At 41.9% G+C, this 10759-nt stretch overlaps 1 pseudogene; it reads left to right on the forward strand.

The window, feature by feature from the left end:
* The first annotated feature begins 630 nt into the window (after positions 1-630).
* On the forward strand, positions 631-1631 carry LOC119842193 (annotated as a pseudogene).
* The last annotated feature ends 9128 nt before the right edge of the window (positions 1632-10759 follow it).

The following is a 10759-nucleotide window of genomic DNA, read 5'->3' on the forward strand; positions in this document are numbered from 1 at the left end:
TATTCTCACCACCTAGACATTAGTGCAATAAACAGGGAAACTGAGGCACACGCAGCTTTCATGCAAAACAGTAAATCTCACAGGCTCACATACAACATAAAAAGGGAAAATCCCCCCTTGGTCACAAATGTACTTGGGGCAGCTAGCTCATACCGCCGTTTGCCCCTGCCTGTGCTAGCATGGCTACAGTGCTATTTTTAGCATGCTAGCTGAAGCAAAGCCAGCACGGATATGCAAGTTGGGAATGGAACCCCCAGCTCCAAGCATAGAAGCAACCCTACTGTTTTCTTCCATGAGATCCTTGCTTTGTTGAGAGCGCAGGACAGTTGTACAAGGGGCAGAATTAAGGTTGAAAGGGCAACTGTACATGATCTGCTCTCTCCTTACAGTCAAGTGCTCACCTGTGCAACCAATAAACTTTTATAGCTATAGCTATGTAGATAATAACCCCTCTCCAGCTCCATTTCCCCAACTGTAAAATGAGGATGCTAACCCACATCAGCATTGGAAAGGTTAAATTAATGACTTGCAGGCACTCAGACCTTAGGTGGAAGGTGCTTATAGAAATACAAACTGCAAGGAGAGTTGCAACTCTTTCTGCTCCAACATGTCTCCCATCCCTCCTCAGCAATGGCGAGCCAGACAGAGGTGAGCAATTTCATCCTCCTCAGCCTGACCAATCTCCAGGGACTGCAGCACTTCCTCTTCCCTCTCTTCCTCCTTCTCTACATGACCAGCCTGCTGGGTAATGGGGCCATCTTGGCTGTAGTGCTCGCTGAGTCCTGACTCCACACCCCCATGTACTTTTTCCTGGTTAATCTGTCTTGCTTGGACATCTGCTACTCCACAGTCACCATGCCCAAGATGCTGTCTGGGTTCCTGTCAGAGCACCAGGCCATATCCTTTGTCGGCTGCCTGGCCCAGCTCCACTTCTTCCACCTCCTGGGCAGCAGTGAGGCCATACTACTGGCCGTCATGGCCTACAACCGCTATGTGGCCATCTGCAACTCGCTGCACTACAGGCTGGTCATGAGCCCACGGACCTGCCTGCTCCTGGTAACTGCCACCTGGTCCATGTGCTGCTGACCACTGTCTTGGCATCCAGGCTCCCCTTCTGTGGCCACACCCATGTCCCCCACTACTTCTGTGACATCAAGCCCCTACTGAACCTGGCCTCTGGCAGCACCCGCCTCAACCTGATCCTCATCAGCATAGATGCTGCAGTCCTCGGTCTGAGTTCCTTCATCCTCATGCTCCTCTCCTACATCTACATCATGTCCTTCCTCCTCCTGAAGGTCCAGTCTCAAGAAGGCAGGAGAAAGGCCTTCTCAACCTGTGTCTCCAACCTCACCGTGGTCTCTCTTTTCTATATACCAGTTCTTGGCAACTACATAGCTGCCACCCCTGGGGTCTCCTCTGAAAGAGACATGATACCCACCCTCATGTACAGCATTGCCACTCCAGTCCTGAATCCCTTGATCTATACCCTGAGAAATGGGGAGGTGAAATCTGTCCTGAAGAAATTCCTAAATAGAAAGACCTGTCCCTGGAAGAAAATGCATTACATGAATCCAAAATCCCCACAATTATGTTTAAGGCATTTCAGTCTTTGTAGATCAACAGATTTTTGAAAACATTTGTTGTCCCTCGTTTTGTCACTCTGGGTCAGCCTTCTCTACCTGTGCCTCTGTCCTCATGGGGTTGGCCTTTCTCTACCTATTCCTTCACTTTGGTTTCATGCCACCATCCCTGCAAAGCCACTGTGAGAGGGAGGTGATCATCATCTTCATGTACAGCATCTTCATCGCAGTCCTGAATCTCTGATCTATGTCCTAAGGAACCAGGAAGTGAAATCCACCTTGAGGGAAACAATGAGGATAAACCTCTTCCTTGGGAAATAGTGAATCAAGTGGAGAGAATTCTCAGAAAGTGAATGTTCTGTCTCTGATATTGTCACAGGAAGTGGGAAAATAGACAACATAGTGTAAAAAATCAGACTTGATAAAGTCACTGGATATGGCTCATTGCAACAATCTGTAACCCATTAACCCACCTTTGTCCTGGGACTGTCAAGGTGTTAACTTCTCACTTCACCTTGAATGGTCTCTTGCAACATGTATTAACTTCTTATGCTTAAGAATCTGTTCCAGCTTATATTTAGCTGTCACTCTCTGAGTATCTGTCCCAAAGCTGAAGAAGAGCTCTGTGAAAGTTCAAAAACTTGTCTCTTTCACCAACAGAAATTGGTCCAATAAAAGATATTACCTCATATCTCTCTAATGTACTGTAAGGGACAATCCTGCTTGGGACACTTGAAAATACACTCTAGGGAACCATATTATTATGATTGTATTTATTTATTAAAGTAGTACTGAGAAATTACACTATAATTTATAGCTCACTTCTCACGAAAGCTTATGCTCAAATAAATTTGTTAGTCTCTAAGGTGCCACAAGTACTCCTTTTCTTTTTGCGAATACAGACTAACATAGTTGCTACTCTGAACACTGTAATTTATCATTCTTATTGCTATTTGTATTACAGCTGTAATTAGGAATTAGACCATGGGCAACCATTCTGAGTCATCATTGCTATTAATATTTTTACTGCGGCTGTGTATAGAAAATAGAAACATGATTTCTTCCCCTCCCCTCCCTCTCCCCCCACAGGAAAGGACCAATTGGTCAAAACTGAACTTTTCATGGGAAAGAGTTGGACTTGACAAATGTTTCTAGTAGAAAATTTTTTGAAAAGAATGTTCAAAAATTGTTGAAACATTTTGTTTTTGACATTTTTGAAATGAAAAATGCCAGTTTCCCATAGTCTGAAATGCCTTTTCTTTCAGAAATTTATGCTAATAAGAGTGCTTTTAAAAAAGTCAACAATGGCCAAAATGTTTCTAAGTTATGTTGGTATAAGGTAGAAAGTTATACTGGTGTAATGGTGTTTTACAGGAAGAGGAATGAGTAATACTAATAAGCATCTTGATACCAATGTAGCATCATCCATACTATTGTATCAGTATAATTATTTTGATCATAACAAACAAAATACAAGCATTCCATGCCCAAGATAATTATACAGACAGAAAACACCATGTGTAAAGCAGCTTTTACAATTTGAACTTGAGTAAATCACTTGACCCATTTCCTCTGCCACTTTCTGTCTGACTTGTCTGTTTTGATTGCAGACTTTCTGTGTTAGAGCTGATGGGGAATTTCTCAATATACTTTTTTAATCAGAAAATGCTGATTTGTCAAGACCCAAATGGTTTGCAAACAGGGTCAGGTTTGACAAACTTCCCACATTTTAAGATGTTCAGAACGAAATATTCTGATATTTTGAAATGTAAAAAACCCCAGATTTGAAACAAAAATTAGTTTCCAGGAGAAGAGGGAGGAAAAATGCAAGCAGTGAATCGGCATTGACTAGATGCTGACCTGGGACAAAAAAAAACTACAACCCCACACCTATTATAGTTGCTGGATGCACACCTAAGATTAATATACGTAAAAAAGCATTTAGAGTGAAAATGTCTTTTCCTCTATTGATTCACTTTGTCTAATACATGTATTAGATCACACTTTTGATGAAATTCACCCAGGCTGGGATTTTCAGTTAAGACATCCATTCACATCCTAATGAATATCAACGGAAGTAGTGTGCCTAAATCCCTTAAGCCCCTTTGAAAAGTTCACCTCTGTGCAGAGGGCCAGCAAAATTCTAATACACCACTCAAATCCTTCCTCAGCTGTCAAAAGAGGAGTGAAGTATTGTATAGGCCTTTATTAGGACATTTATTATTTTTGTTATTATTAAAATATATTGATATTTTAATTGTTGTTGTCACATATAATATTATATATTGCATTGTTTATTATTACCCAGTTTATTAGTATTAATGATAACAGGAAATTAGCCTGTTTTCATATTTCTATTCTTACTCAAGAGGATAATAGTAATAATAATAATAATAATAAATAATTAATTAATGTCAAGGTAAGAAGGTGAATGTGAAGATATGATCATTTCCTATTATCCTCCGGCTAACCAAACGAATGTGAATAAGAAGCTGGAGATGGAATAACAGTCTATGAAACCAGTTTACTATGTAAAAATAAAAAGCCTTGTGTTTGTATTTTGCCTACTCTCTGTGTATTACTCTCACACAGTGTATTACACAGACATGCACATAGAGATTCATTTCTCCGCTGTCTTTTGTTATTTGGGAACCCAGGTCTGATAGGGGAAAAAAAATCTGAAGCCAAAGTTTGTGGGTGAGTGTTTATTGATGTGGAGGCTTTTCTTGCTTCTAAGGCTATGGGAGCACAGCCAGGTTGTTAGGCTTCTGCTAGTAATTGCCTCTGTGCCAATGAAGAAAGGAAGCAGCGGTGCAGGAGCAGCGAGGCTGCACATGACCAGTGGGATCTCATTAGACTAGCTGAGCAAGCTGCTCCCCAGCTGCGGACCCCAGAGGCAAAGCTGTTTGCATCTTTGCTGTGGCTGGAACTCCAATGGCTGATACTCCCATTGCTTGTCATTTTGGATCTAGTTGTCGCCTTGCTGTGGGTCTCACATCTCTGACCAGAGCCCGTAAGTGAATCCAATGTGAAACCACAACCCCCACCTCCACCCGATGAATCCCCTATGTTCTGAGTTGAGCTCAATCATTTGTTTCAGTCATTAGCAGCATTTTAAATTTACACAAGCACTGGGAAATCCCAGGGAATGGGGGGACTCCGCCAAAGAACTAGCAGCTGATGTTTGCAGGACATGAATGTTCAATGGGAAAATCCCTGCACCTGGAGTGGGCTGAACCCAATGAATTAGGATTTATTTGTATTGGGATACTGCCTGGGAGCACCAGTCACCACCAGGAGCCCCATTGCACTGCACACTTGATCAGGGCTTGGGGAACTCAAGGTTAACTAGTAAAACTTTCAAAAGCATCTACAGGATTTAGGAGCCTAAAGGAAATATTTATAAACATTTAGGCTCCTAAGTCCCACTGACTTCAGGTGCCCAGAGCCAAGAGCCTCAAAGGCATCTAGGCGCTTTATTCCCATTGAAATTGATGGGAGTTAGGTGCCTAATAATTTTCAGGATCTGGGCCATAGGCACTTTTGGAAATCCCACCAGGCACTTAGCTGGTTCTTTAGGACCCTAAATACCTTTTAACATCTGGCCCTCAGAGGGCTAGTCCAATTGACTTTCAATAAGTCTTAGGCTCATAAGAGCCTACGTCTCTTAGGTCCAGATTTTAAAAGACGTTTAGGTGCCTAACGCACATTTATTTCAGTGGGATTTAGGAGTCTAAATACCTTGGAGGACCTGGGCCTTGCCACACTGAATGTAGCAATACTTAAATATATTTCAAAATCTGGGCTTAAATCACTTTGAAAGTCAACGGGACTTCAGCCCTACCCACAGGGAAACTGGTAGTGTTATAACTAAAGGTGCAATTTTATACTGGTTTAGCTGATCTAATGCAACTTTGTATGTGGAGACTCTTACATCTGGACTTGGAAGGATTAGATTTTCATCAGTAAATATCAGTAAACATCGACTTCACCATACACACTCATACCGATGAAAGCATATTTCCATCAGCATAACATAAGAACATGAGAATGGCCATACTGGGTCAGACCAAATGTCCATCAATAAAAATCAAAACTTACAGACAGCCCAAGTAAGAAAAATGCTGCTTGAGAACTTATAAGAATTTGATTTAAGGATATTTACTTTGTATATTTTGACATGTGATATTGACAATTTGTGTTTTAATGGCTACAAAGCGTTAACTTTTTGAATCTCCGCATCTACTGATATTAAATAATTATCTAACCCCCATAATTTCATGCTTACCTATAATTTTGCACAACTGTGAACATTTAAATCAACAAAAATAGAAAAAAATGCTTAAAAATAAACATTGATATTATTTGTCAAAATTATATAAAAGAATCAAATTTAGTGTCATTGTGGCAGATAAACCTTTGGCCTGCGCCCAGAAATGTACAGGCACAATTAAATCCAAAGAATCAAGTGTGAACCAATGTGTGCATATTCACACTTAAAAGTTGCACTGGTTTAATAAAATTGACTGAAGTTCAGCTGATGCAATTGTAACCCACTGGTGAGTGTGTGTTGGACGACCCCTCGGGGCTGATGCACAGAAGATATGAGTTATTAATGTCAACTGCTATAGAACTTTAGCTCAAACTGTAGTGACTTGTGTATTTAGCTCTGGAGATTCCTACTTCAATCCCCAGTGTGCTGCTCAAGAGGGGGATCATCACATAGTATCTGTGAACAGATAAACCCTTAGGCCCCATCTGCACCCAAGTCTTGTACTGCTGTAACTACGTTAGTGCCAAGGATTGTTTTTACCAAGATAGCTAGCTACACAGTATCTCCTCACTTAAAGTCATCCCAGTTAACGTTGTTGTGTTGTTATGTTGCTGATCAATTAGGGAATGTGCTCGTTTAAAGTTGTAAAAAGAAAAGGAGTACTTGTGGCATCTTAGAGACTAACAAATTTATTTGAGCATAAGCTTTCATGAGCTACAGCTCACTTCATCAGATGCATTCGATGCATCCAATGAAGTGAGCTGTAGTTCATGAAAGCTTATGCTCAAATAAATTTGTTAGTCTCTAAGGTGCCACAAGTACTCCTTTTCTTTTTGCGAATACAGACTAACACGGCTGCTACTCTGAAACCTGTTTAAAGTTGTGCAGTGCTCCCTTATAACTTCTTTGGCAGCTTCCTGCTTTGGTCCATGGCTTGCAGGAAGAGCAGCCCCTTGCAGCTAGCTGGTGGGGGCTTGGAACCAGGGTGGACCGGCAGCCCCCACATCAGCTCCCCTAAGTTCCTTTTGTGGCAGCTGTCCAGCAGCCTATCAGTTGCGGGCAGTTCAGCTGTCCCTCCCCCGACTGCCATGTGCTACTCCTGCCCTCTGTCTTGGAGCTGCTCCCCAGAGCCTCCTGCATGCTGTGCAGGGGAGGGGGAAAGAAGGGGGCTAATGTCAGGGTGTCCCCCTCTCCCCGCTCCTGCACCCCGCTTATCCCTTCTTCATATAAAGCAGGGTGGGGACACAGAGGGAGAGAGAATGAGAGAGCTTTAAGACAATGTACTTAAAGGGGCAATGCGCATCTCTCTCTCTCCCTCTCACACACAGGGTGTGTGTCTCTGTCTCTGTCTGCCATGCTGTATCCCCTCCTTCCATTTCTGCTGCCTTGTAGAGTGTGAGGCTACATCAAGAACAATGTGTTAAGACTTGAGGGCTCAGCCAAAAGCTAGTTCATCATTTAGCAGTAAGGCAATCCCTGGGAAATATCCCACCCTCTTCCACCCTCTAACTTCACCATCTTAACCAAGCTTCACAATCATCATCACTGAGTACTGTATTAAATTGTTTGTTTAAAATGTATACTGTGTATACATATGTTTAATATATAGTTTTTTGTCTGGTAAAAAAAATTTCCCTGGAACCTAACCCCCCATATTTATATTAATTCTTATAGGGAAATTGGATTTGCTTAATATCATTTCGCTTGAAGTCGAATTTTTCAGAAACATAACTACAACGTTAAGCGAGGAGTCCAGTACAACCACTACAATGCTTACAGTTCTACTGACATAAAGGGGACTTAAACCAGTATCGCTAGCCCCCCTTCCTATACGTGAACAGATAGAATAGAGGTGGTAAGGCTTCATTTAACCTGTATAGTCACCCAGTTAGGCCCTGTTCCTTCCAGCATTTAAATGTATGCACATCTTTACTTTAATGTCTGCCGGACTGGGGGCTTAGTTGTTTTCCGAGCTGAAAATACCATTACAATTCAGCCACAGGAGAGCAGAAAAATACTTAGACTGGGATTTTCAAAGAAGCCTAAGGGATTTAGATTTCCACTGGTCTTAGCTTCTTTGGATACCCCAGCTTTCATATATGTGTGGTGTCCACATACCGGGCAGATTGAGAGATAGTTAAGCAGTGGAACCCTAGTCTAGTCAGTAATATTCCTAGTCACTGAAGATATAACTTATAATCAGAGTGGGTCGGAATTCAAACTTCAGTCCCAGAGGAAATTCTGAGATTTTAAATTTGGTTTGTCCTGAAATGGGCCAAAATTTTGGAATTTTTAATTAAATGAAATATTCCAAAAAGTATTTCCTTTTAAAACTATCAATACATTTCATTGCAATAAGGTTGAAAAGGTTTACTTCGACATTCTTGTTTTTATAATATTCTATTCTATTGTCAAATTTGTACAATTGAAATAAAATATTTCAATAAGTTCCTGTGAAAATAAGAACATCCATACTGGGTCAGATAGCCCAGTATCCTGTATTCCGACAGTGGCCAGTGCCAGGTTCCCCAGAGGGAATGAACAGAACAGGTAATCAGCAAGTGATCCATCCCCTATCACCCATTCCCAGCTTCTGGCAAACAGAGGCTAGGGAACAGAGTAGCAGCCGTGTTAGTCTGTATTCGCAAAAAGAAAAGGAGTGCTTGTGGCACCTTAGAGACTAACACATTTATTTGAGCATAAGCTTTTGTGAACTACAGCTCACTTCATCGGATGCATTCAGTGGAAAATACAGTGGGGAGATTTATATACATAGAGAAATTGAAACAATGGGTATTACCATACACACTGTAACAAGAGTGATCACTTAAGGTGAGCTATTACCAGCAGGAGAGCGGCGGGGGGGGGGGGACACACTTTTGTAGTGATAATCAAGGTGCACCATTTCTAGCAGTTGACAAGAATGTCTGAGAAACAGTGGGGGTTGGGGGGAATAAACAAGGGGAAATAGTTTTACTTTGTGTAATGACCCATCCACTCCCAGTCTCTATTCAAGCCTAAGTTAATTGTATCCAGTTTGCAAATTAATTCCAATTCAGCAGTCTCTCGTTGGAGTCTGGTTTTGAAGTTTTTTGTTGAAGAATTGCAACTTTTAGGTCAAAGTTTTAGGTCACTTATAATCGAGTGACCAAAGAGATTGAAGTGTTCTCCATCTAGTTTTTGAATGTTATAATTCTTCATGTCTGATTTGTGTCCATTTATTCTTTTACGTAGAGACAGGCCAGTTTGACTAATGTACATGGCAGAGGGGCATTGCTGGCACATGATGGCATATATCACATTGGTAGATGCGCAGGTGAACGAGCCTCTGATAGTGTGGCTGATGCGATTAGGCCCTATGATGGTGTTCCCTGAATAGATATGTGGACAGAGTTGGCAACGGGCTTTGTTGCAAGGATAGGTTCCTGAGTTAGTGGTTCTGTTGTGGTGTGTGGTTGCTGGTGAGTATTTGCTTCAGGTTGGGAGGCTGTCTGTAAGCAAGGACTGGCCTGTCTCCCGAGATCTGTGAGAGTGATGGGTCGTCCTTCAGGATAGGTTGTAGATCCTTGATGATGCGTTGGAGAGGTTTTAGTTGGGGGCTGAAGATGATGGCTAGTGGCGTTCTGTTATTTTCTTTGTTGGGCCTGTCCTGTAGTAGGTGACTTCTGGGTACTCTTCTGGCTCTGTCAATCTGTTTCTTCACTTCAGGAGGTGGGTATTGTAGTTGTAAGAACACTTGATAGAGATCTTGTAGGTGTTTATCTCTGTCTGAGAGGTTGGAACAAATGCGGTTGAATCGTAGAGCTTGGTTGTAGACAATGGATTGTGTGGTGTGGTCTGGATGAAAGCTGGAAGCATGTAGGTAGGAATAGCAGTCAGTAGGTTTCCGGTATAGGGTGGTGTTTATGTGACCATCGCTTATTAGCACCGTAGTGTCCAGGAAGTGGATCTCTTGTGTGGACTGGTCCAGGCGGAGGTTGATGGTGGGAAGGAAATTGTTGAAATCATGGTGGAATTCCTCAAGGGCTTTTTTTCCATGGGTCCAGATGATGAAGATGTCATCAATGTTGCACAAGTAGAGTAGGGGCATTAGGGGACGAGAGCTGAGGAAGCGTTGTTCTAAGTCAGCCATAAAAATGTTGGCATACTGTGGGGCCATGTGGTTACCCACAGCAGTGCATCTCTATCAAGTATTCTTACAACTACAACTAAAAGTTGCAATTCTTCAACAAAAAATCTTCAGAAACAGACTCCAATGAGAGACTGCTGAATTGGAATTAATTTGCAAACTGGATACAATTTACTTAGGCTTGAGTAGAGACTGGGAGTGGATGGGTCATTACGCAAAGTAAAACTATTTCCCCTTGTTTATTCCCCCCCACCCCCACTGTTTCTCAGACGTTCTTGTCAACTGCTGGAAATGGCCCACCTTGATTATCACTACAAAAGGTTCCCCCCCCCGCCGCTCTTCTGCTGGTAATAGCTCACCTTAAGTGATCACTCTCGTTACAGTATGTATGGTAATACCAATTGCTTCATGTTCTCTATGTATATAAACCTTCCCACTGTATTTTCCACTGAATGCATCTGATGAAATGAGCTGTAGCTCATGAAAGCTTATGTTCAAATAAATTTTAGTCTCTAAGATGCCACAAGTACTCATTTTCTTTTTAGAGGCTAGGGAGACCATCCCTGCCCATCAGCCATTAATGGATCTATCCTCCATGAATTTATCTAGTTCTTTTCTGAACCCCATTATAGTCTTGGCCTTCACAACATCATGCAGCAAGGAGTTCCACAGGTTGACAGTGTGTTGTGTGAAGAAATACTTGTTTTCAACCTGCTTCCTATCAATTTTATTTGGTGACCCCTAGTTCTTGTGTTATGAGAAGGAGTAAATAACACT

This window comes from Dermochelys coriacea, chromosome 13 (genome assembly GCF_009764565.3).
Source record: "Dermochelys coriacea isolate rDerCor1 chromosome 13, rDerCor1.pri.v4, whole genome shotgun sequence".
Classification (NCBI taxonomy): Eukaryota; Metazoa; Chordata; order Testudines; family Dermochelyidae; genus Dermochelys; species Dermochelys coriacea.